Source organism: Leucoraja erinacea, chromosome 1, assembly GCF_028641065.1.
Source record: "Leucoraja erinacea ecotype New England chromosome 1, Leri_hhj_1, whole genome shotgun sequence".
NCBI classification, from domain to species: domain Eukaryota; kingdom Metazoa; phylum Chordata; class Chondrichthyes; order Rajiformes; family Rajidae; genus Leucoraja; species Leucoraja erinaceus.
Genome location: NC_073377.1, coordinates 17589852 through 17613659, shown reverse-complemented (window position 1 = coordinate 17613659; position 23808 = coordinate 17589852).

Sequence of the window (23808 nt, the reverse complement as noted above, 5' to 3'; positions counted from 1 at the left end):
AACATCATCTATCCTATTTCACCAGAGATGCTGTCTGACCCACTGAGTTACGCCAGCACTTTGTGTCTATCCTCGATAGCTGCTGTCTGACCCACTGAGTAAATCCATTAGTGTTTAAGAAGGAATTGCAGATGCTGGTAGATCTCAACTCTAGGGGCGCTGCACTGGCAGCAGCCTCTGCCTACAGCCTGTCTGTTTTTTCTGTCTTTTTTATTATTTTTAGTTAGACTAAAGTCTGTTTTAGGGGCAACTTTTACTTTTCTATGTGGGGGAGGGGGGCAGGGTAAGGGGGAAACCGTCTCCCAGTCTCTTCCTGGCGGGGACGTGACTATTTCTCCGAGTTGCGTCCTCGCCCCCCACCTTGCGGCCTACCAGCTGGACCGGAGCGGCCTTTCCTGCCGGGGACCGGGAACCTGACCAGGGCTGCTACAGCGGCGGCGCAGCGCTGGAGTCACCGCGGAGCGGGCGATACCTACCCGGGTCGCCGTTTGGAGCTCCGGAGCGTTGGGCCGTTGCTCCAACATCGTGGAGCTCTGGTGCGGAGAGCTTCCAACGCGGGCGGCGCTGAACGGCATCGTGGAGTCCTGGGGCGCCTTGTAGAGGGCCTACAGCAGCAGTCTCCACCCGGCGCGGCCTACGGGCATTGGAAGCAGCAGACTCCGGTAGGAGGGGGCCGACTCTGTATCCACGCCACTGAGGACGTCCCGCAGCCCCGACGTCGGACTTTTAATACCCCGGCGTGCGGTCCTAAACATCGGGCCGCCAGTAGCGGCAACTACGGAGGGCTTGGGGAGGCCCTGACCACGGGGAATAGTCGAGGAAGAGACTGACTTTGGTGCCTTCACACATAGTGGGGAACTTTGATTCTGCTGTGTGGGGATGTTTTATGTCAACTCTATAGTGTGTTGTGTCCTGTTGATTTTTAATGTATGGCTGTATGGTAATTCATTTCACTGCGCCATTAGGCACACGTGACAATTAAATATATCTTGTATCTTGTATCTTGGTAAATTGAAGGTACACAAAAAAGCTGGAGAAACTCAGCGGGAACAGCAGCATTTATGGAGCGAAGGAAAAAGGCAACGTTTCGGGCCGAAACCCTTCTTCAGAGTAAATCCATTAGTTTATTTTTAACAAGTTTATTGGTGATTAAGCATATGTGGTGGTTCTGTGTGTATATGACACTATCTAGCTTTAAGAGATGACCGATGCAAGATGCCTGGCTCTTTGAAACTCCCAGTGGGATTCCTGGGTGAATGACCATGTTAATGTATCCGTGTAATAGCAATCACATTATCGCAAGCTTCTTTCACATTTTTCAATGAACTGATTGTGCATTTTATCTCATTCCAGAGGTGGAACCAAGGCAAGCCATGGACCTTTAGGGGTTTTAAGCCAACCATTGCTGCCCCTCAGTCACCACTTCACAGATACTGTTTCTCCTGGTGCTCCCTGCTCTGGCACTGACTTGAGATCAGGACCATCTGATGAATCTTCCTCAGCTTATAGTTACTGGAATTTATTTAATTACGGGCTAATAATGGGAAAAAAGCTTATACTTAAATTCTGGAAAAATGCGCCCACACCAACAATAAAAATGTGGATATCAAATATGTTTGAAACATTACATCTGGAAGAGATGAGATTCCTCTTAGCAGGTAAAGCAGACCAATTCCAAAAGACGTGGTCTATGTTTCTGGACCTATTACAAGTATGAGGTGCAATAGTAATTTAAATAAACAAATAAATAAATAAGTGGTATCAGGATCTGGTAACGGGAGGTAAAACAACAAAAACAGACTTAGTTGGTAGTCCCCTTTCTGCGGAGTTTAATGTTATAATAGAGCGATTGTTCCTATTTTCTCTTTCTTTCTTTTCTAGGATCTATTTTCTCACTTTACTTCCTTCTCTAACTTCTTTTCTAAGGGGCTTTCTTTTCCCAACACTCTTGCACTTCACGACTCTCGCGCACTTTCTTTACTTGCCTTACTTTTCCGGAAGTGGCGGCGCTGCCCTGGCAGCAGCGGCTCGCCTGCAGTCCGTTGGTTTTTACTTTTTTGTATTGTTTTTTTTCGTTTTTGTCTAGTTATGTTTTTGGTTTTTAGGCTGTGTTTATGTGGGGAGGGGGGTGGGGGGTGAAACGGGGGCTGCTGTCACTCCCTTCGGGGGAATACGACCTTTTTGTCGTATCCCCCTTCTTTGCCTCCGTCTACGCTGAGGCCTAGCGGAGCCGGCGACCTCGGGACTCTGGAGGCAGCTGACAGGACTCGTCCTGGGCTCGCTCCTGGCCCAGCCCGGGATGGAACAGTGCTCCCGTGAGAGCGGCATGGTGAGGGGCTGGAGTGGCCCAGCCCGAGGGAGGAACGGCACTCCCGCTGGAGTGGCCCAGCCCGAGGGAGGAACGGCACTCCCGCTGGAGTGGCCCAGCCCGAGGGAGGAACGGCACTCCCGTCGGAGTGGCCCAGCCCGAGGGAGGAACGGCACTCCCGCTGGAGTGGCCCAGCCTGAGGGAGGAACGGCACTCCCGCTGGAGTGGCCCAGCCCGAGGGAGGAACGGCACTCCCGCTGGAGTGGCCCAGCCCGAGGGAGGAACGGCACTCCCGTCGGAGTGGCCCAGCCTGAGGGTGGAACGGTACTCACGTGAGGGCGATCCGGTCCGGGGGCTGGGACGGTGCTCCGGTGGCTGGGACGACGTTCTGGCGGCGGTGTCCAGAGTCCTGGGGTTCAGCCGCGGGCCGGCGGCTGCGTGTGCTGGACTGGAGGTGCGGCGGCTTCGACCACCCCGGGCCGCAGTGTTTGAACCGGCCCGTTCGCGGGGTTCGGTGAGCTGCGGGACTGTTTGTACCATCGCCCGGTGGGGAATTGCCTCAGCGCAGAGGGAGAAGAGGGAAGAGACTGCAGCCCTAAGATTTTTGCCTCCACCACAGTGAGGAGGTGTTTGGAGGACTCACTGTGGTGGATGTTAATTTGTGTTTATTGTTGTTTATTATTGTATCATTGTATGTATGACTGCAGGCACGAAATTTCGTTCAGACCGTAAGGTCTGAATGACAATAAAGGAAATTCAATTCAATTCAATTCAATTCAATACTTCTACCTTTTTCTTAAAGCTCAAAAAAAATGAAGCGGTACAAAAAATGTATTAAGATATATGTGTTGTGTAGTATTGTAATTTACCGTACTTCTAATAAAAATAAAATTAAAAAAAAAAAAGCTTATAGTTACTGCAGATTCTGTACAAATTCTGAAATCAGTCAATAGACACAAAACGCTGGAATAACTCAGCGGGATAGGCAGCATCTCTGGAGAGGAGGAATGGGGGACGTTTCGGGTCTCAACCCGAAACACCACCCCACCCGTTCCTTCTCTCCAGAGATGCTGCCTGTCCTGCTGAGTCACTCCAGCATTTTGTGTCTGTCTTCGGTTTAAACCAGCTTCAGCCGTTCCTTCCTACACATTTCAACTGAAATCAGTCTATCCTGACTGAGAAATATAACATCAGTAAACCATTAAATGGAACTACCCAGATGGGAATTGGTGATGAGAGGGCTGACATCTTGATCAATTATTAGTACATCCATAAATTCCGGAATACTATCTAAAGGCTACATCTTGGGAGATATAATCCTGGGGCTTACAAAAATAATTAGTTTGCCCAACAGAAAAAAATATGTTATATTCATGTCGGCAACAACTTTAATTACACAGAAACATAGAACTATAGAAACATAGAAACATAGAAAATAGGTGCATTCGGCCCTTCGAGCCAGCACCGCTATTCAATATGATCATGGCTGATCATTCAAAATCAGTACCCTGTTCCTTTTTCCCCATATCCCTAATTCTCTCATGAAAACATCCAGTGAATTGGCCTCCACTGCCTTCTGTGGCAGAGAAATCGTTCCCCTCTTAATTTAAACCTATGTCCTCTAGTTCGTGATACCCCTTCCCTGATACCCCAAAAAGATTTTGTGCATTCACGTTATCTATTCCCCTCATGAATCTTCACACCTCTGTAAGATCACCCCTCAGCTTCCTGTACTTAATGTTTAATGACAATGACACCTCAGTGCAGTTTGTGGGACCTTTCTGTGAATAACCTGGATGTAACATTCCCCATGTAAAGAAGAATGACCATGCTTGTAAATGGGGAAATTGGTGGTGGTGTGAAGGAAATCGAGAGTGAAGGATATCACAGATTCAAATGCAACTTCTTCTGCTGCGATTGTCCCTTCCTTAAGAAGCATTTGAAAGTAAGAGAAAGGAGTTTACAGAAATGCAGAGATTTACACAAAATAACAACAAGCAGGTTACTTGATCAAAACTCTTCATGTAAAACCATCGTATTAATGAACATATGTTCATCTTTTGATTCTTTCAAAAATAAAGGACAATCATTTCTGGCTGAGCCTTATGTGGTTTTAGGTGCCTAATAGTATACTATTCAGAGTTGGAGCATGGAAGCAGGTCCTTCAGCCCACTGTGTCCATGCCAACCCATTCACTCGTTTTTTTTTTTGTTTTTTTTTTTACCTTCAAGACAAGAGTCAATTTAATTGTCATTTGGACCCCTAGAGGTCCAAACGAAATGCCGTTTCTGCAGCCATACATTACACACAAATAGACCCCAGACACAACATAATTACATTTTACATAAACATCCATCACATAGCTGTTGTTATGTTATTACTTTTGTGTCGACCACCTACACACACGGGCAATTTACAGAAGCCAATTAACCTACAAACAAAACGTCTTCGGGATGTGGAAAGAAACCGGGGCACCTGGAGCAAACCCACATGGTCACTGGGTGAATGTTCAAACTCTACACAGCAACTGAGGTTGGGGTCCATGGCAGTAAGGTCGAGGGGGAGGTCTCTGACAAAGAGCAATCCAACCAAGACCTCAACGGTGGAACAGGCAGAGGACCATGGCTGACCTTAGTGGAGCATCACAACGGCTGGAAAGGCGGATGAAGGCTGCGGCAGAAAATGGTCTCCGATCGTCTTGGACTCCATGCCACTGGATCCTGACCCAGATCTGTCAAGGATCGTCGGGTGGTTGTCTGTGCACCAGTCTCCCCACGTTAAACAAAGTCGTGCACAAGCATCCTCCATATGGGGAATAGCACCCTGGAGACACCCATGGTCAGCCATGACTGAAGGGGGCATAAGAAGTGAAGGGCACCAGTAAATGGGGAATTGTCTCGGGTGCCTTGAAAATCGCAAACATTTCCACATCCACACTATTGCTACTGTCATGTATTCTCTAGAAAACCTGCAGTAGTTCTCACTGCAAAAGCACAACGAACTGAAGTCTCCGACCCGTCTGGTATTGATTCAGCAAGTCAGAGACTTCAGTTCATACATTATAGGCTGACTTAGAAATTACACGTTACAGAAATCAGGCTTGGGCTATTTGTTTTATTCCCAAGGTTCCCTGCTCAACTTCAAGTATAGGTCGGAAATTAATGGGAATGTCTGCTGACTTATGAATGGTCAATGGTGAAGGCACTTGGTGACCAGTGTACAAAGGGAGAATGGAGGAATTAGATGGAGCCTTGTGAAGTTGCATTTTAAAAAAAAATTAATTTGTTGAATATTCTTACTTGCGTAGGTACTTACCAAATAGTGAAAGGCCTGGATAGTGTGGATGTGAAGCAAATGTTTCCACTGGATTGGATTGAGAGGGAAAAGATAGATAGATCTTGAACTAGATCTTGAAGTTATGAACTTATGAAGTTTGTGAGCTTCGGAGGCTAATCCAGCATTTAATTGCCCATAGACAGTCTGAAGAAGTCTGAAGAAGGGTCTCGACCTGAAACGTCACCCATTCCTTCTCTCCAGAGATGCTGTCTGTCCCGCTGAGTTACTACGGCATTTTGTGTCTATATTTGATTTAAACCAGCATCTGCAGTTCCTTCCTACAAATTAAATTGCCCATTCCTAGATGCATTGAATCATTACACTAATTGAGATATGGATATACCCACAATGCTCTTAGAAAGAGAGTTCCTGGAGAGTTCACCAACTCACGATGGTGAAGAACGGTGATATATTTCCAAGTCATGATGGTGAGTGACATTGAGGGCAGGTCCAGATTTACACTTAATATCAAGCTGTACATTTCAAAGCCAAGACATTGATTAATGGGAGTATAAATAGAAAAAGCGCTTTCAAATTGCCCGATGGCTCCATAGATACTGTTCTACCTGGGTCTCCTCAGCATTTTTTGTTTTGTTTTCCTATTTACCCGGTGCACAATTTTGTCTACAGATTCCCTCATCTCACAGCACTCCAGCTCCAACAATCATTCATCTCAAAAGCCCAGAGCCAGATATCAACATCTCCCTAATCATCCATTTTCTCTGTCACAGCACTGAGATGCTCCAAGTCAATCCCAAATGAGACATTTAATGAGAAAACAGAAGTGACTCCATTGACTCCATTTACACCTCTCTTCCTCGGCAAGGCCAACAACATAATTAAGGACTAGTCACACCCTGGCCACTCCCTCTTCTCCCTTCTCCCATCGGGCAAAGGGAACTTTTTCACCCAGAGAGTTATGAATTTATGGAATTCCCTGCCACAGAGGGCAGTGGAGGCCAAGTCACTGGATGGATTTAAGAGAGAGTTAGATAGAGCTCTAGGGGCTAATGGAGTCAAGGGATATGGGGAGAAGGCAGGCACGGGTTATTGATAGGGGATGATCAGCCATGATCACAATGAATGGTGGTGCTGGCTCGAAGGGCCGAATGGCCTCCTCCTGCACTTATTTTCTATGTTTCTAAGAGTGAAAACGCACACCTCCATATTCAGGGATCGTTTCTTCCCAGCTGTTATCAGGCAATTGAATCATCCTACCACAACTATGGAACAGTGCTGAACTGCTATCTACCTCATTAGAAGCCCAACAAGAAGTGAGACGGAGCCTGACCAAGTCCATCTCTTCTTCACCATCCTCAAGCCCCCTTTCTAATCCATACACTCCAGTTGACGTGGACAAAGGCCTGTCCTCTACTAAAGCTGGGAGGAGTTGATGGGATCTACCCAGAATTTCAGAAGAACCTTGGCCCCCATGGCCACAACTTGCTGGCTGCTTTTTTCACCCATGTCCATTGTAGTGAAATTATCGCTAAGGCCTGGAGAGAATCTAAAGTCGTCACCATCCTCAAGCCTGGGCAATCCGCTGATGATCCAGCTAGTTACCCACCCATCTCCCCCTTGCGCACATCCTACAAGCTGTTTGAGCACCTCGTGCTTGCCAGGATTTCTCCATTGGTAGAACCTGTTGTGCCCAGAGAGCAAGCTGGCTTGTGACCTGGTAGAAGCTGCGCAGATCAAGTCCTTGCCCTCACCACCAATATAGAGGCTGGCTTGGCTTCCAACGTGTTGCTCTCATCAATCTGTCATCAGCTTATGACACCGAGTGGAGAGATGGTCTGTTGCTGAAAGCTTCCATAACCTTGAAGTGCCAAACCGCCATGAGGGCCCTCTTATCTATCCTCAGCAACTGCAGATTTAGGGTCTTGCTTGAGAACCAGACCAGCTCTGCCAGGACCCTGAATGATGGTCTCCCCCAGGGAGACGAGCCTCGCTCCCCTACTCTTCAACATTTATGTGAGTGACATGCTAACTACCTCGTCCAGGAAGTTTGCATATGCAGATGACCTTGCCCTTGCCCTTGCCAACCAGGGAGCTGCCCTTGAGGATAGCAGCAGAGTGTTAACCCAGGACTTGAAGGGTATGGAGGAGTACTTCACCTTCTGGCGACTTTGCCCTAACCCATCTAAGACACCCGTCACTGCCTTTCACCTCAGCAATCGCTCGCCAATGCAAAGCTCCAAGTGTCCTTTTGTGGTACGCAGGTGAAGAATGAAGAATTCCCCAAGTACCTCGGAGTCACCCTGGATCACATCCTCACCTCCCGTGACATCTGAGGAGGGTGGCTGATAAACTGAAAGCAAAGGGTCAACATCATGAGGAAACTTGCAGGCAACAGCTGATGATCCAATGCACACACACCCACCGTACCGCAAGCTTAGCCCTAGTCTACTCAACAGCTGAGTTTTGCTCAACAGCTTGGGCTAATAGCTGCCTCACCAAACGAGTCGACACTGTCCTTAACTCTGCTATACGGGTCAGCACAGGGACGCTTAAGTCAACATCTTTGCAGTGGTTCCCTGTCCTCTCTCATATCGCCCCTCCCAGCAAACGCAGAAGGGAGAGGATGTTGAAAGATTGGTGCTCCATCGAGGCTAACCCTGACCTTCCCATCCACGCTGACCTGACCAATCTGCCCAACATGCGCCTGAAGTCCCGCAAACCCTTCTGGTCTTCCGTTAAATCCCTGGAAGATTTTGACTCCGAGACAGAGTGGCGCAGAGCCTGGAAAGATGCCAACACCAACAACGGGGAGGTGATCACAGACCCCACAGTGAAACCACTGGGTTTTGACCTCCATCACAAGCAAAGACTAACCCTGAACAGAATCCGCACCCTCCATACAAGAACAGCCCAGCACCTGCATAAGTGGGGGATGACAGACAGCCCTGCTTGTGACTGCGGACATCCAGACCAGACTAGACCATCCCACACATCGTGAATGACTGCCCATTGAGGCTTTTCCCTGGGGGCATCAAAGCCATCCACCCAGTAACTGATGCTGTCCTGGCCTGGATGTCTCCCCTTGATCTACAACTTTAGGTAGTGCACGCCATACCCATGAAGATCTACCTCAATGGAGACCCTCGGACTATATTTGATTGAACTTTACTGGCTTTATCTTGCACTACTCGTTATTCACATTATTCTTGTTATCGTGTATCTATACACTGTGAATGGCTCGATAGTAATCATGTAATGCCGTTACGCTGACTGGTTAGCCCACAACAAAAGCCTTTCACTGTACCTTGGTACACGTGACAATAAACTAAACTGAACTAAACTAAACCTTCAATACTATCTAACATTTCTTCCCTAAGCACATGGATCCCAAGGCTAAATATAGTGCCTGAACTCCCATTTACTATCCATAATGAGATCTGATTCTTCAGTAAGAACAAGAGGCATGAATTTGATCTAAGAGTCTATAGGCATTTAATTCTTCCCCAAAACTTGATGCCTGGATGTAAAGGCTGTGAATTCAATTCTCACTGCACAACGATGCTCACAAACCAAGTGCAAACTGGAAGGATTGGGCATGATGTATGAGACTTGGATGAGATATTGAACCAAAGCCTCATTGACTTTCTCAGGTGGAGAGTGGAGATTCTTTGACGTTATTTTTAAGAGGAGAAATGTCCTCTTTTTTTTTGCCAATACTACTCCTTCCACTGAGCTGCTGATGAACTTGTCATCATCATACTGTGGGAACATACGATACAAGTTGCTCTTCGTATTTCCTACATTCCAAAAACGATTGCAGTTAAAAAACACCTGATTTGGTTCTGTAGAGTTTTATTTTAACTGAACTGAGGATGTTGAATAAATGAAATTCTTTTTAACCTAATCCATTTGACTCTAAGAATGATGGTTGGGTAATTAAAACAGCATTTTGCTAAACTCCTGTTGTACAACTGCCCCTCCTGCGTATTGTAGGGGTCAGGACAATCGGAGTAGTCTTATATCTCACCAAGGATCCTGACGCAATTTTAATTGGAGATTGCTAGATGCAACTGTGAAGACTGGCAGCAATTAATACCGTCCATAAAAAAGCCTCCAGCATTTTGTTACTTTAAACTGTTTTAATTACTTGCTACAAATTTAACAATCTCTATCGTCCTTTGATTTTCCACACCAAAACTTTGGGGAAGATAAACTGGCGTTGCTATTGCTAGATCCCCGCCAACTACCCCATCCCATCCACGCCGGGTATGGAACCTAGTTCTTGGTTGAACCTCACTTCTTGCCTTTTGAGGTGGGAACGTGGCTGCTGACAAGACCTAGAATTGAAAAGTGTTGGTAATGAACGCTTTCATAAGTTACTCATGACTAACGCAGTCTTCATCACTCAAGGGATGAAAATGGTATCCATAGTTACCCACTGATTACCTTCTGTTTATTTTCACATGTGTGAAATCCCACTCTGCTGCGGCAAGTGAAATTACCCATCACATCCACGGATTAAAAATAACCCTCCCTGTAAACCTGGAAATATCTGCAGTCTAAAAATATTTGCATTCTATTCTCGAGCACCAGATTCCTTGGCAAATATTTCTATGTGTGAAAATCCTTAGCAGCTTGTTGTTTGCTCATTGAGAACCCATCCCAAAGGTTCTGAGGCGCCAGTTAACTCTGCTCAGCGTGCAGAATCCATGGCCCATTTATCCCACGGCACCTCTGCTCCTGGAGTGCCTCGATCCTTCGGAAGACTCATTCTCCCTGTGAATGCATGGGTTTTGCTCAGGGTGTTCTGGTTTCCTCCCACATCACAAACGCACCGGTATTGATCGGTTAATAAAACGCAAAGAACTGGAGTAACCCAGCAGGTCAAGCAGCATCTTATATGGGCATAGACAGGCAACGTTTCGAGTTGGGACACTTCTTGAGAGAACAGAAGCCAGTCGCCAGATCTTGGACACCTCCTCATACCTAGCCTTTGACCATGACCCCACTGACAAACACCCAGCCACCATCCCAGACCATCACCAACCTTGTCATCTCTGGCAATCTCCCCTCCACACCCTTCAACCTTATAATTCCCCAACCCCAAACAACCCGATTCCACTTCAGTTGTAAAACCCACAACTGGGACTTCCCTGGCAGACTCACTGTTTCTGCCTGCTCCTGCCCCTCAAATTAATCTCCAAATAGCTCAATTCTATATTGTTTCTCTTTTCCAGTTTCTTCCAACCTACATCCGAGACAATTCACACACTTCACTTAAAAAGAGTCTGAAGAAGAGTCCTGACCAAGAATGTCACCTGTCTATGTCCTCCAGAGGTGAGACATGAACCACTGAGTCACTCCAGCACTTTGTGTTCTATACGAGATACAGCATCTGCAGTACCTTGAGCCTACATCTATCTGTACTGATAAGTTAATCAGCTACTATCGATTACCTGTTGTGTATGGATGAATGATGGAACCAGGGGCAGTTCATGGGCATGTGGGGAGTATAAAATGAGCCTAGGGTAGCATAGGTGATGGATGGTTGATGGTCGGTGCAGACTGGGTTGGGCCAGAAGTCCTGTATCCATGGTGTATCTCTATGACTTCCTGTATCCAGGTTGTATGTAATTGAGCTTGACAGAATTTAAATGGAGATGCAATGCACAAAATGAGGGCTCATTTGATGCCGATGGTTCAGGCCTAATAGTCATAGTTATACATACATACAGCATAGAAACAGAACTTTCAGCCCAATTTGCCCAAGCCAACCAAAATGCCCCCATATGCACTAGTCCAACCTGCCTGTATTTGGTCCATATCCCTCTAAACATTTCCTATCTATGTACTTCTCCAAATGTAATTTAAATGTTGTTACAGCACCTGCCTCAACTATCTAAATAAACCCACCCTGTGTGTGGAAAAATTGCCCTTCAGGTTCCTATTAAATATTTCCCCTCCCCTTAAACCTATGCCCTTTGGTCCTTAATTCCCAACTCTGGGCAAAATACAATATCTATTCCTTTCAATCTATATAATTAAGTCTCATCTTGACCACTTCCTGTTTGTGCTGTATATTGATTTTAGAAAAAAATGCTACCATGTATCGCTGTGATTTTTGGCCATCTTACTCACATCCTCCTCCGCTGTGCCAGACCTGAGGATTTTTCGCATCGATGAAAAATAAAAAGGTTATGAGTGTTTAAAAAACCTTGAGATTTTATAACATGGGTAAAATTATTATATGATAAACTGATGGCAAGAATTTTAACAAATAACATATTATCTCAAAAATTTCAACTATCAAGGGGTAATAGGCAGGGATGCGCACTATCACCCCTGCTATTTGCCCTTATGATAGAACCCCTGGCTGAAAGTATAAGAATTCATCCGAATATTCAGGGCTATAATACCAGGGACTCAAAGAATAAAATCTCATTATATGCAGACGATATACTTTTATATATTACAAAGTCACAAACGAGTATACCAAATTTATTAAACTTAATAGAGGAATTTGGGTCTTTTTCTGGGTATAGAATAAACTGGAATAAAAGTGAAATCATGACATTAAAACCTCAAGAATCTACACACTTATTGAAGTTCCCCTTTAAAATCGCAACAGAAAAATTTAAATATTTGGGTATTCAGATTACTAGAAAATATAAAGCATTATTCAACGCTAATTTCATACCTTTATGAAATAAACTTAATACGCTGATTAAATTTTGGAAAACACTTCCCTTATCATTATTAGGTAGAGTAAATGCAATAAAAATGATCTTCCTACCACAATTACTAAACCTATTTCAGTCTATACCAGTATATATACCAAAATATATATTTTTTAAATTAGACTCTAATATTACTAATTATATTTGGGAATATAGATCACATAGAATCACAAAAAAAACACTTATGTAAACCAAAAGAGGTCGGGTGACTTTCACTTCCGAATTTTATGTATTATTACTGGGCAGTGTATATTTAAGAATATGATTTATTGGTTGGATAGTTCTACCCAACAGACAGAATGGATAAAAATGGAGAAGGAGGATTGCCATCCTTGTAATATAGGAACGATCCTCTTCTCCCCAAAAAAACTGAATAACACAATATATAAGAAGAACCCAATTATACATGGTACAATAAGAATTTGGAAACAAATAAAATTATCTTTAAAATTAAGAAATCTATCACTGTTAATGCCAATTGCGAATAACCCTTTATTTAAACCATCTCTTATTGATAAGACATATAACCAATGGGAAAGTCTCGGAGTTAGAAGGATCGTGGATATGTACGAAATGGGAAGCCTACTATCATTCCAACAATTACAATTAAAATTTAAATTGAAAAACAACCAATATTTTAAATATCTTCAGATTTGCGATTTCATGAAAAAATATATACAAGAATATCAAAAAGTAACTGACTTATTGGAAGAAGCAATGAATATTGAAGCTGACTCACAAAAATTAATATCGTATTTATATAATAGTATTCTAAATATAGACCTACCATCGACAGAGGTACTTAGAGAAGAGTGGGAACGGGAACTAATGATAAAAATTACGAAGGTTAAATAGGAAAAATATCTGATATATATTCACAAATGTTCAATTAATGTAAGACATAATCTAATTCAATTTAAAATTGTACATAGATTATATTATTCAAAAACAAGATTGAACAAATTTTATCCAAATATATCCGCCACGTGATAAATGTCTAGCCCAAAAGGCAACTATAACACACTCCTTAGCTTCCTGCATAAAACTTTATAGATTTTGGAATGATATTTTTGAAATATTTACAAAATTATTCAAGACAAGAATGGAACCTAATACTGAAATGATTATATTTGGCGTAATGGAAGATGGGAATAAATTGAACACATCTCAAAATCTATTCCTTAACTATGATTTAATAATAGCAAAAAAATTAATACTTAAATTTTGGAAGGGTACATCAATACCAACGCTTAAAATGTGGATTGCAAGTATGTTGGACACAGCTCATCTTGAGGAAATGCGATTCCTCCTGATGGATAAATCAGACCAATTCATAACGAGTTGGTCTCCATTCGTCGTTTTTTTGGAATCATATGGTGCAACACAATTGTAAAAGAACTGTTGCAGGACTGGACGAGGGTTGGTCAAGATTATAAATAATGATCTCCTTCTCTTTTTTATTTTATTTTATTTTCTCTATTTTCTCTCTCAACTTTGTTCATTTACTCGTTTTCTTTCTTCACACACTATATATTTCACATCTTTCTATTTTTTACTATCTAACTTATTTTTCTTATTCTAATCTTTTTTCAATGTAACAAAAAAAAAGAAGTTGTACATAAAATGTATTATGAAAATATATATTAGGCACTTTGGTGCCATATGACTGTACTTACTTCTAATAAAATAAAAATAAAAAAATTAATTAAAAAAAACTTGAGATCAGCTGATTGGTTCTCTCACATGTCAATCACTGTGATGAAGGTAACGCCCCTTCCAGTGGGGAGCAGGACTATACAACCCCGAATGCCTGGACATGTGTCAGTCACTCTGCAAGGTCACGAGGGAGAGGCCACGACTATCATTCTAAGCTGTGAATCAACTGAACTGGGAGTCTGCAATGCACTTGCAATAAACGATTTGTTAGCCCTTAACGGCAATGCCATGAGATGTTTGGCCTACTGCCCTGCCTGTGCTTGAAAGTGCAATGCTTTATTAGGTTTGACTGTGTTTGGAAGGAATAAATGCTTTATTAGTTCTGTGTTTGGAAGGAATAAATGCTTTATTAGGTCTGACTGTGTTTAAAAGGAATCAATGCTCTATTAGGTCTGACTGTGCTTGGAAGGAATAAATGCTTTATTAGATCCGACTGTGTTTAGTCCAAAAGTCCCGCTCATTTCGTGACTTCCGCTTAGTGGACAGGTCGCTCTGAATGCGTCATTTCCGGTGAGTGCAGAGGTCCCGCTGATTGCGGACATGCCACTGACTGCAGAAGCCCCACAGTGGAGAGGCCGCGCTCAGCCGTGTTTGTAGATTTAAGAAAGTTTATTGTCATATATATGGTGTGTGAGTGAGTGTGTGCGTGTGCGTGTGTGTGTGTGTGAGTGCGTGTGCGTGTGCGTGTGTGTGTGCGTGTGTGAGTGTGTGTGTGAGTGTATGCGTGTGTGTGAGTATATGTGTGTCTGTGAGTGTATGTGTGTGTGTGTGTGTGTGTGAGTGAGTGGGTGTGTGCGTGTGCGTGTGTTTGTGTGTGTGAGTGTATGTGTGAGTGTATGCGTGTGTGTGAGTGTATGTGTGTCTGTGAGTGTATGTGTGTGTGTGTGTGTGTGTGAGTGTGTGAGTGTGTGTGTGTGTGTGTGTGTGTGTGTGTGTGTGTGTGTGTGTGTGTGTGTGTGTGTGTGTGTGTGTGTGTGTGTGTGTGTGTGTGTGTGTGTGTGTGTGTGTGTGTGTGTGTGTGTGTGTGTGTGTATTGGAATTGATGGAGAGGTGGAATATTGCATTGGGGGACCAGTCCATCTGTGTGAAGGTGGGATGCAATGGATCCCACTTTAGTCTATATTACTAAAAGTCTGATCTTGACAACTTCCTGGTGTTCTGTATATTGATTTTAGAAAAAACGCTACCACTTACGGCTGTGATTTTTGGCCATCTTACTCAGAGTCCCCCTCCGCTGCGCAGGACAAGGGGCTTTTTCCCACCGCTGAAAAATAATGAGTTGTTAGTGTTTAAAAAATGTTGAGATTCTCTCTCCTGAAGGCCACGCGCCTTCCGGAGGGACTATAAAACCTAGAGGTTTTGAGTGCCTCAGTCAGTCTCTGCAAGATGGGGAAGTGAGAGGGTCATGTCCCTCAGTCTGAGCTGAGAATACCACTGAACACATGGCTACTAAACTGTGAGTGTCCTTAATGTGGTTTGGTAATGCTTGCTGAAAGTGTTTTTTGGTTTGGCATGCTAAAAATGTGTTTTGGTTTGCGAATGCTAAAGTTGCCTTGCCTAATTAAAGTTGCCTTGCTTAATTAAAGTTGCTTTGCTTAATTAAAGTTGCCTTGCCAAATGCAACAGGTTTGTTTTGAAAATGCGCCTTTTAACTGTGCCTTATTGAAAAGTGTGCAACAGTTTTTGGAAGGAAAAACCTTGAATAAACGTTTTATTAGATTAGGACTGTTTAATGCAAAATTGCCGCATTCTGTGACTTCCGCTTAGTGGAGAGGTGACGCTGATTGCGTCATTTCCGCTTAGTGGAGAGGTGGCGCTGAGTGTGTCATTTCCGCTCAGTGGAGAGGTAGCGCAGAGTGCGTCATTTCCGCTTAGTGGAGAGGTGGCACTAAGTGCGATAGGCCCCAAGTGAAGACGCCACCGTGAACCGTTTGAATAATTCAAGAGAGCATACTGCCATGTATATGGTGAGTGTGTTTGTTTAAAGTTATGTAAAGCACGTGTTTGCTGCAGCAGTAGCTGTAGAGGAGTGTTTCAGAGTAAAAATGGCTTTAAACGTTTGAATCATTCGGTTTAGACACAACTGTGTTCTTATTTTCAAACTTCTTACATAGAGTATATGGTTAGTAACAGGATTCAGTATGCTTACCACGTTCTGATGTTACTTGGCATTTTAGTAGTGTGTGTGTGTGTGTGTGTGTGTGTGTGTGTGTGTGTGTGTGTGTGTGTGTGTGTGTGTGTGTGTGTGTGTGTGTGTGTGTGTGTGTGTGTGTGTGTGTGTGTGTGTGTGTGTGTGTGTGTGTGTGTGTGTGTGTGCGCGCGCGCCCTGCGCCTGTGCCTGTGTGCTGGTGTCTGTGTGTGTGGGGAGGGTGAAGGGAGGAAGGGTGACTGAGTGAACTGCCAGTGTACCAGCCATGAGTGACTGCACTGCCAGCCCACCAGCCATGACAACGTGTACTGCCAGCCCACCAGCTGTAAGTGACTGAAGTACCAGCCCACCAGCCGTGAGTGACTGCACTACCAGCCCACCAGCCATGATTAAGTGAACTACCAGCCCACCAGCCATGACGCACTGAACTGCGAGCACAATAATCCATTCAGTCCACCCTCGTCCCCTCTGTCACCAGTTAGCAGAATTTATGTCGGTTTCTCAGCTGCCAGCCTGCCAGGAACTGAGTGACTGTACTGCCAGGCCTCAGTGACTGAGTTGCAAGCCCAAGAATCCATTTGGCCCATAATGTTCATACTAGCCCTCTGGAAATCCGTCCCTTCGTTCCACAACACCCATACTAGCGCGACAAAAAGCCCCCCCCCCTCCCTCCCACTGGCCAGCAATATTGGAATTGGTGGAGAGGTGGAATATTGCGTTGGGTGAGCAGCCATCCCGTGTGATGCTGGGACCCAACGGGTCCCACTTAGTCTAGTACTTCTATAAAATCACCCCACATCCTCCTGTATTCCATGGAATAAAGTCCTAACCAGCCTAATCTCTCCCTCTAGCTCAGGCCCTCAAGTACTGGCAACATCCTTATGAATCTTCTATGCACTCTTCCCATAGCAGGGTGATCAAAACTATACAATGCTCCAACTGCAGCCTCATCAACATCTCCTAAAACTGTAACATAGCGTCCCAATTTCTGTACTCAATGACTGATAAAAGCCAATGTACCAAAGGCCTGCTTGATCTCCCTATGTACCTGTGACGTCACTTTCCAGGAACTCTGTGCCTGCTCCCTCAGCTCTACAACACTCCCCAGAACCCTGCCTCATTCAAATTACTTTCATCGGAGTCCCACCCTGACTCAACCAGAGGCAACGGATGTCAGCAGTAGCAGATTGCAAGCAGCAAGAAGCCATTTGGGATGCATGGTATGTAAAAAAGACGTGATACTCAGGCTTCAGTCCTAAATCTGGGATTAAGCAGAATTAAGCCATTCAAGTCTTCTCGGTCATATCTGATCTCTCTCTCCTAACTCCAATCTCCTGCCTTGTCCCGCCTTAACCGCTGACACCCGTACTAATCAAGAATCTATCTATCTCTGCCTTTAAAGTATCCATTTACTTGGACTACACAGCCTTCTGTGGCAAAGAATTCCACAGATTCACCACCCTCTGACTAAAGAAATTCCTCCTCATCTACTTCTTAAAGGAACATCCTTCAATTCTGAGGCTATGACCTCTAGTCCTAGACTCTCCCACTAGTGGAAATATCCTCTCCACATCCACTCTATCCATGCTTGTCTATTCCTTTTCTCCAGAGACGCTGCCTGACCCGCTGAGTTACTCCAGCATTTTGTGTCTATCTTAGGCCAATTGACATCCCCACAGAAACCTCTGCCCATTTTAACAGCATCAATGTTGTACTTCTTTCACATCTTGTGTTTCACATCTTGCAAACAAATTTAATGGTTCGATGCAAACGTAACATAATCCACATCAGTCGGGAAAGCCATAGTTTCTCTTGCTAATCTGTACCGAGTTAACTAATCTCATGCTCTGTGGTGGAAACGCTACATTTGGCCTAAGCAGCAGCATTTTTGGACTAAGCAGCAGAAAATGCAACTAAATTGTCCACCTGGGTTGCATTCATGGGATCAGGTGCAAATGGTGAAAATTAAGCTTCAATGTTAGGCTAGGATCATCCATCCTCATTTGGCCAGATTCAGAAACAAACAATGAATGAGATGCAAAATGCTGACACCATTTGCTGAATTGTATCTCAGTCTGACTCAACAGCCATGAGATATAAGAAGAAACAACTGGGAAAGAGTCAAAGGCAGGATTTCATCATTCACTTTGGCTTATAGAGCCATACAACACAAAAACAGGCTCTTTGGTCCAACCAACCACACTGACCAAGATGCTCCATCTTGTGAATCTGCGGAATTCTCTGCCACAGAAGGCAGTGGAGGCCAATTCACTAGATGTTTTCAAGAGAGTGTTAAATATACCTCTAAGGACTAACGGAATCAAAGAATATGGGGAGAAAGCAGGAACAGGGTACTGATTTTGGATGATCAGCCATGATCATATTAAGTGGTAGTGCTGGCTCAAAGGGCCGAATGGCCTACTCCTGCACCTATTTTCTATGCTTATATGTTAAGCTAGTCCCATTTGCCAGCATTTGGTCCATATTCATGCAAGCACCTCCTTGACTAATACAGACAGCCTTCATGATTTCAAGGTTTCTTCTGAAGAATCCTTTTGTGGATGCACTTTTGGTGGTGTTATTTATAGTGAACACTCAAAGGGAAACTACTGAGGATGCTGGAAATGAAGATGAACAGAAAGGGTGGAAACACTCCGCAGGTCAAACTGTACCTGCAGAAAAAGGCAACAGAATTAAAATCAAGTCAAGAGAGCCAGGTCAAGAGTCAAGTTTTTAATATGCGCCAGGAACAGAAAAATGAAATTCTTACTTGAAGCAGCATAATAGGCTTTTAAATACAATGCACATAGATAATGTATAATTAAACAAATCAATATATTAATACAGTACAAAAAAACTCATTGCCCTTAGTGCAACCAAAGGCAGTCCACAGAAGTTTATCATTGAGGTTAGTGCGGTGTAGTGTTCAAGTGCCGATAGTTGTTCAGAAGAAGTTCGGTTTAGGTTTAATATTGTCACATGCACCGATCGATGTACAGTGAAAAGCTTTATTTAGCACGCGATCCAATCTGATCCAAACAGATCAGATAATACATAAACAAAATTAAATACCCAGATACAATCAAGTCAAGCTCAACTATAATAGGTAGACCAAAGGGAAGATACAGAGTGCAGAATATGGGTCTCAGCATTGCAAGGCACCAGTTCCTGAGACCAATGGCCACAAAGGGGTATAGGTGAATCGGACAGTACTCAAGTTCATGATAAGACCATTCACAGGCCTAATAACTGTTTGTATGAAAAATAATTTCACTGTGTACGAGTGACAATAAAAGTGCCGCAGAACTGAGGGGAAGAAGCTTTTCCTCAGTCTGGTGGTGCACGCATTATTCTACTCCACCATTCAATCATGGCTGATGTACCTCTCCCTCCTAAACCCATTCTCCTGCCTTCTCCCCATAACCCCTGCTGGATGAACTGAGCAGGATATGCTGGAGGAATTTATCAGGTCGAGATCTACTGTTAAGAAAGGGACTGTTGACAGGTCAACACCCTGCGTCAGGATGGAGAATATTAACCAGTCCACAGTCTTTAGTTGGCCAATTATTTCTCCAGATAAAGGAACTGGTACTCTGAGGATACATGTACTTTTCTTCCCGGTCCATGAGCATGCATTCGAGTCAAGGCCCGAATGGAACACTTCCTCATATTTACCTTGACCTCCAAGTTACTTCCGACCCACTCCCTTTCTGAACATGATCTACGTCGACTGGCAGCTCAATAACAAGTTTTTATTCCTCATGTCTGAGCCTAGTGATGGTGCAAAGCATTTAATCATTAAACAAGATACAATCTGGCAGAAGCCACAGAGGAGGAGGGAGCTATTAACACATAAGCGATTAAAAAGGATTTCTTAAAATATTGAACGTTGGCAGGCCACCGGTAATCAGCAAATTAAATGATACACTTAATTTACCACCTTTGTTAAATATCTTTATTGCATCTGCCCAAGGAGAGTCTTGGAATTATGCAGTGTAGAAACAGGGCCCTCCATTCAAATTGCCCAGATGTTAGTCCCATTTGCTGCATGTAGCCATGTCACGTTAAATCATTCCTATCCATGTACCTATCTAAATATACTTTAAACATTTTATCCTCTACCTCTAGCAGTTCGTTCCACATACCCACCATCTTCTGCATAAAAAAGCTGCCCCTTGGGTCCCCTTTACATTTTTCACTCTTTACTTTACTTTAGACTTTAGAGATACAGCACACAAATAGGCCCTTCAGCCCACCGAGTCCGTGCCGACCAATGACCACCCTGTAAACCAGCACAATCCTACACACTAAGGGCAATTTTAAAACTCACGCAGTCACAGAGAGAACGTACAAACTCCACACAGAAAGCACGGTGGTCAGGATTGAACCCGGGTCTCTGGCGCTAAACAGTAGCAACCTTACCACTGCGCCACTATGCCACCCAAACCTTAAATCTTTGGCTTTTAGATTTAGACTCCCCTAACCAGGAAAACAGACTGTGTCTATTCACTTCAACTATGCTCTTCATAATTTGATGTACCTCTTTGAGGCCATCCATCAGCTTATGATGCTCCAAGGGAAAAACATAGAAACATAGAAAATAGGTGCAGGAGTAGGCCATTCGGCCCTTCGAGCCTGCACCGCCATTCATTATGATCATGGCTGATCATCCAACTCAGTATCCTGTACCTGCCTTCTCTCCATACCCCCTGATCCGTTTAGCCACAAGGGCCACATCTAACTCCCTCTTAAATATAGCCAATGATCTGGCCTCAACTACCTTCTGTGGCAGAGAATTCCACAGATTCACCACTCTCTGGGTGAAAAATGTTTTCCTCATCTCGGTTCTAAAAGATTTCCCCCTTATCCTTAAACTATGACCCCTTGTTCTGGACTTCCCCAACTTCGGGAACAATCTTCCTGCGTCTAGCCTGTCCAACCCCTTAAGAATTTTGTAAGTTTCTATAAGATCCCCCATCAATCTTCTAAATTCTAGCGAGTACAAGCCAAGTCTATCCAGTCTTTCTTCATATGAAAGTCCAGACATCCCAGGAATCAGTCTGGTGAACCTTCTCTGTACTCCCTCTACGGCAAGAATGTCCTTCCTCAGATTAGGAGACCAAAACTGTACACAATACTCCAGGTGTGGTCTCACCAGGACCCTGTACAACTGCAGTAGAACCACCTTGCTCCTATACTCAAATCCTTTTGCTATGAAAGACTCAGCCTCTCCAGTTTCTCCTTATTGTAAGTTTATAAGACATAGGAGGGAGAATCTGCTCCACCATTCAATCATGATTGATCTATCGTTCCCTCTCAACCCCATTCTCCTGCCTTCTCCCCGTAACCTTTGACACCCTTACTAATCAAGAACCTATTAATCATGGTTTTAAAAATACCCAAAGATTTGTCTGTGTCTGTGACAATGAATTCCACAGATTCACCACCCTCTGGCTGAATAAATTCCTCCTTATCGCCTTTCTAAAGGTAAGTCCTTTTATTCTGAGTATGTACCCTCTGGTCCTCGACTCTCCCAATAGTGGAAATGTCCTCTCCACATTCACTCCATCCAAGCTTTTCATTATTCGGTAAGTTTCAATGAGGTCCCCCATCATCCATCTAAATTCCAATGAGTACAGTCCCAGAGCCATCAAACACTCATCGTACACTAACCCAATTATCCACAGATTATTACACCAAGTGCTGTCTCGCTAACCATTTGTAAATTAGTAACATGACATCCCTGCTCCTATATCCAGTGTGCTGAATGATGAAATGCCAAACGCCTTTGTCAAAACTTGCACCCCTCTCTCGTCAGTGCTCCCCCACCCATCGTGTTGGCTTCAAAGTTGTCGTTTGAGTCTCATTGTCTGTAACTCATTTTCACCTAGCCCACAGCTAACAATTGCATATCTTTCATTTATTTCTTCTATATCTCATAGAAACATAGAAAATAGGTGCAGGAGTAGGCCATTCGACCCTTCAAGCCAGCACCGCCATTCAATCTGATTATGGCTAATCGTCCAAAATCAGTACCCTGCTCCGGCTTTTTCCCCCCATATCCCTTGATCCCTAAGATCTAAATCTAACTCGCTCTTGAAAAAATCCAGTGAGTCTCCAATTTCTATCCTGGATCTGGGTCACGACCCCGAATTGTCACCTATTCCTGTTCTCCAGAGATGTTGTCCGACCTGCTGAGTTACTCCAGCTTTTGGTTTCTATCTCAGGATTAAATCACATCTCTGGAAATCCCCTCTCAGAATAAATCCCTCCATGCACACATATCTCCTTCGCCTCACGTTATCCCAAGATTAAACCACACACACACACACAATCCCTACACTTCACATCCCACGATTTTACACACAACCACCCTCAAATCAGGCCAATTGAGTTTTCTTTATTGCACATTATATGATTATTCTGTGTGTATCACATTTACAGGCCTGTTAGCCTGCATGAGGATGAATTTTAGACACAATATGCTGGAGTAACTCAGCGGGACTGGCAGCGTCTCTGGAGAGAAGGAATGAGCGACGTTTCGGGTCTTTCTACATCGCCATCTATATCTCTTGTTTCCCTTTCTCTGAGTCTTGACCCGAAACATCAAGATTTTTCAAAAAGTATATATTCCTTTTCTCCAGAGATGCTGCTTGTCCCACTGAGTTACTCCAGCTTTTTGTGTCTGTCTGCCTGTGTCACCAGGGAACTATGCACCCTCACCATCTCTATTCCATACAACACCTCACACTTGTCCGAGTTAAACTCCATCCGCCATTCTTTGGCCCATTTCCCGAGTTCATACTGCATTTTCATCCAAATCATTAATATAGATGACAGAAAACTGTGGACCCAGCACGAACTGCTACATCACACAAGTGGTCACAGGCCTCCAATTTAAATAACCACCTACCACCCTCTGACTCCAACCGCTAGGACAATTTTGTACCTAATTGTCCAACTCACTCTGGATTCCAAGTTACCTAACCTTCTGACTAATCTATCATACAGGGCCTTGTCAAAGGCCTTGCTAAAGTCCATGTAATATATCCACCACCCTAGCTCGTTCACCATTTGTCACCATTTCAAAATTCTCAATCAAAGTCACGAGACATGGTTTCCTACAAGATAAAGCCATGCAGATTATCCTTTATCAGCTCTTGCCATTCAAAATATTGGTCAATTCTTCCCCTCAGAATTCCCTTCCAGTAACTTTGCCCCCATCGATGTTGGCACAGATGATGAATAATAACTCCTCTCATATCAGGGAGATTCCAGGTTGACAACTGAAATCACCATGAGTGCCAGCAAGACTGCAGCCCAAGAGACTATAACTCATTGGACCTCAAGTTCCTTGGGCCAGGGACAAAGGGAAACAGACAAAGCTCTCAGACTACTTAGACTCACACAAAACTGCAGATTCTGGAATTAGGAGCAAAACATATAGAGTTATAAGATTGTTAAGGGCTTGGACATGCTAGAGGCAGGAAACATGTTCCCGATGATGGGAGAGTCCAGAACCAGGGGCCACAGTTTAAGAATAAGGAGTAAGCCATTTAGAACGGAGACGAGGAAGAGTGTTTTTACACTCACAGAGAGTG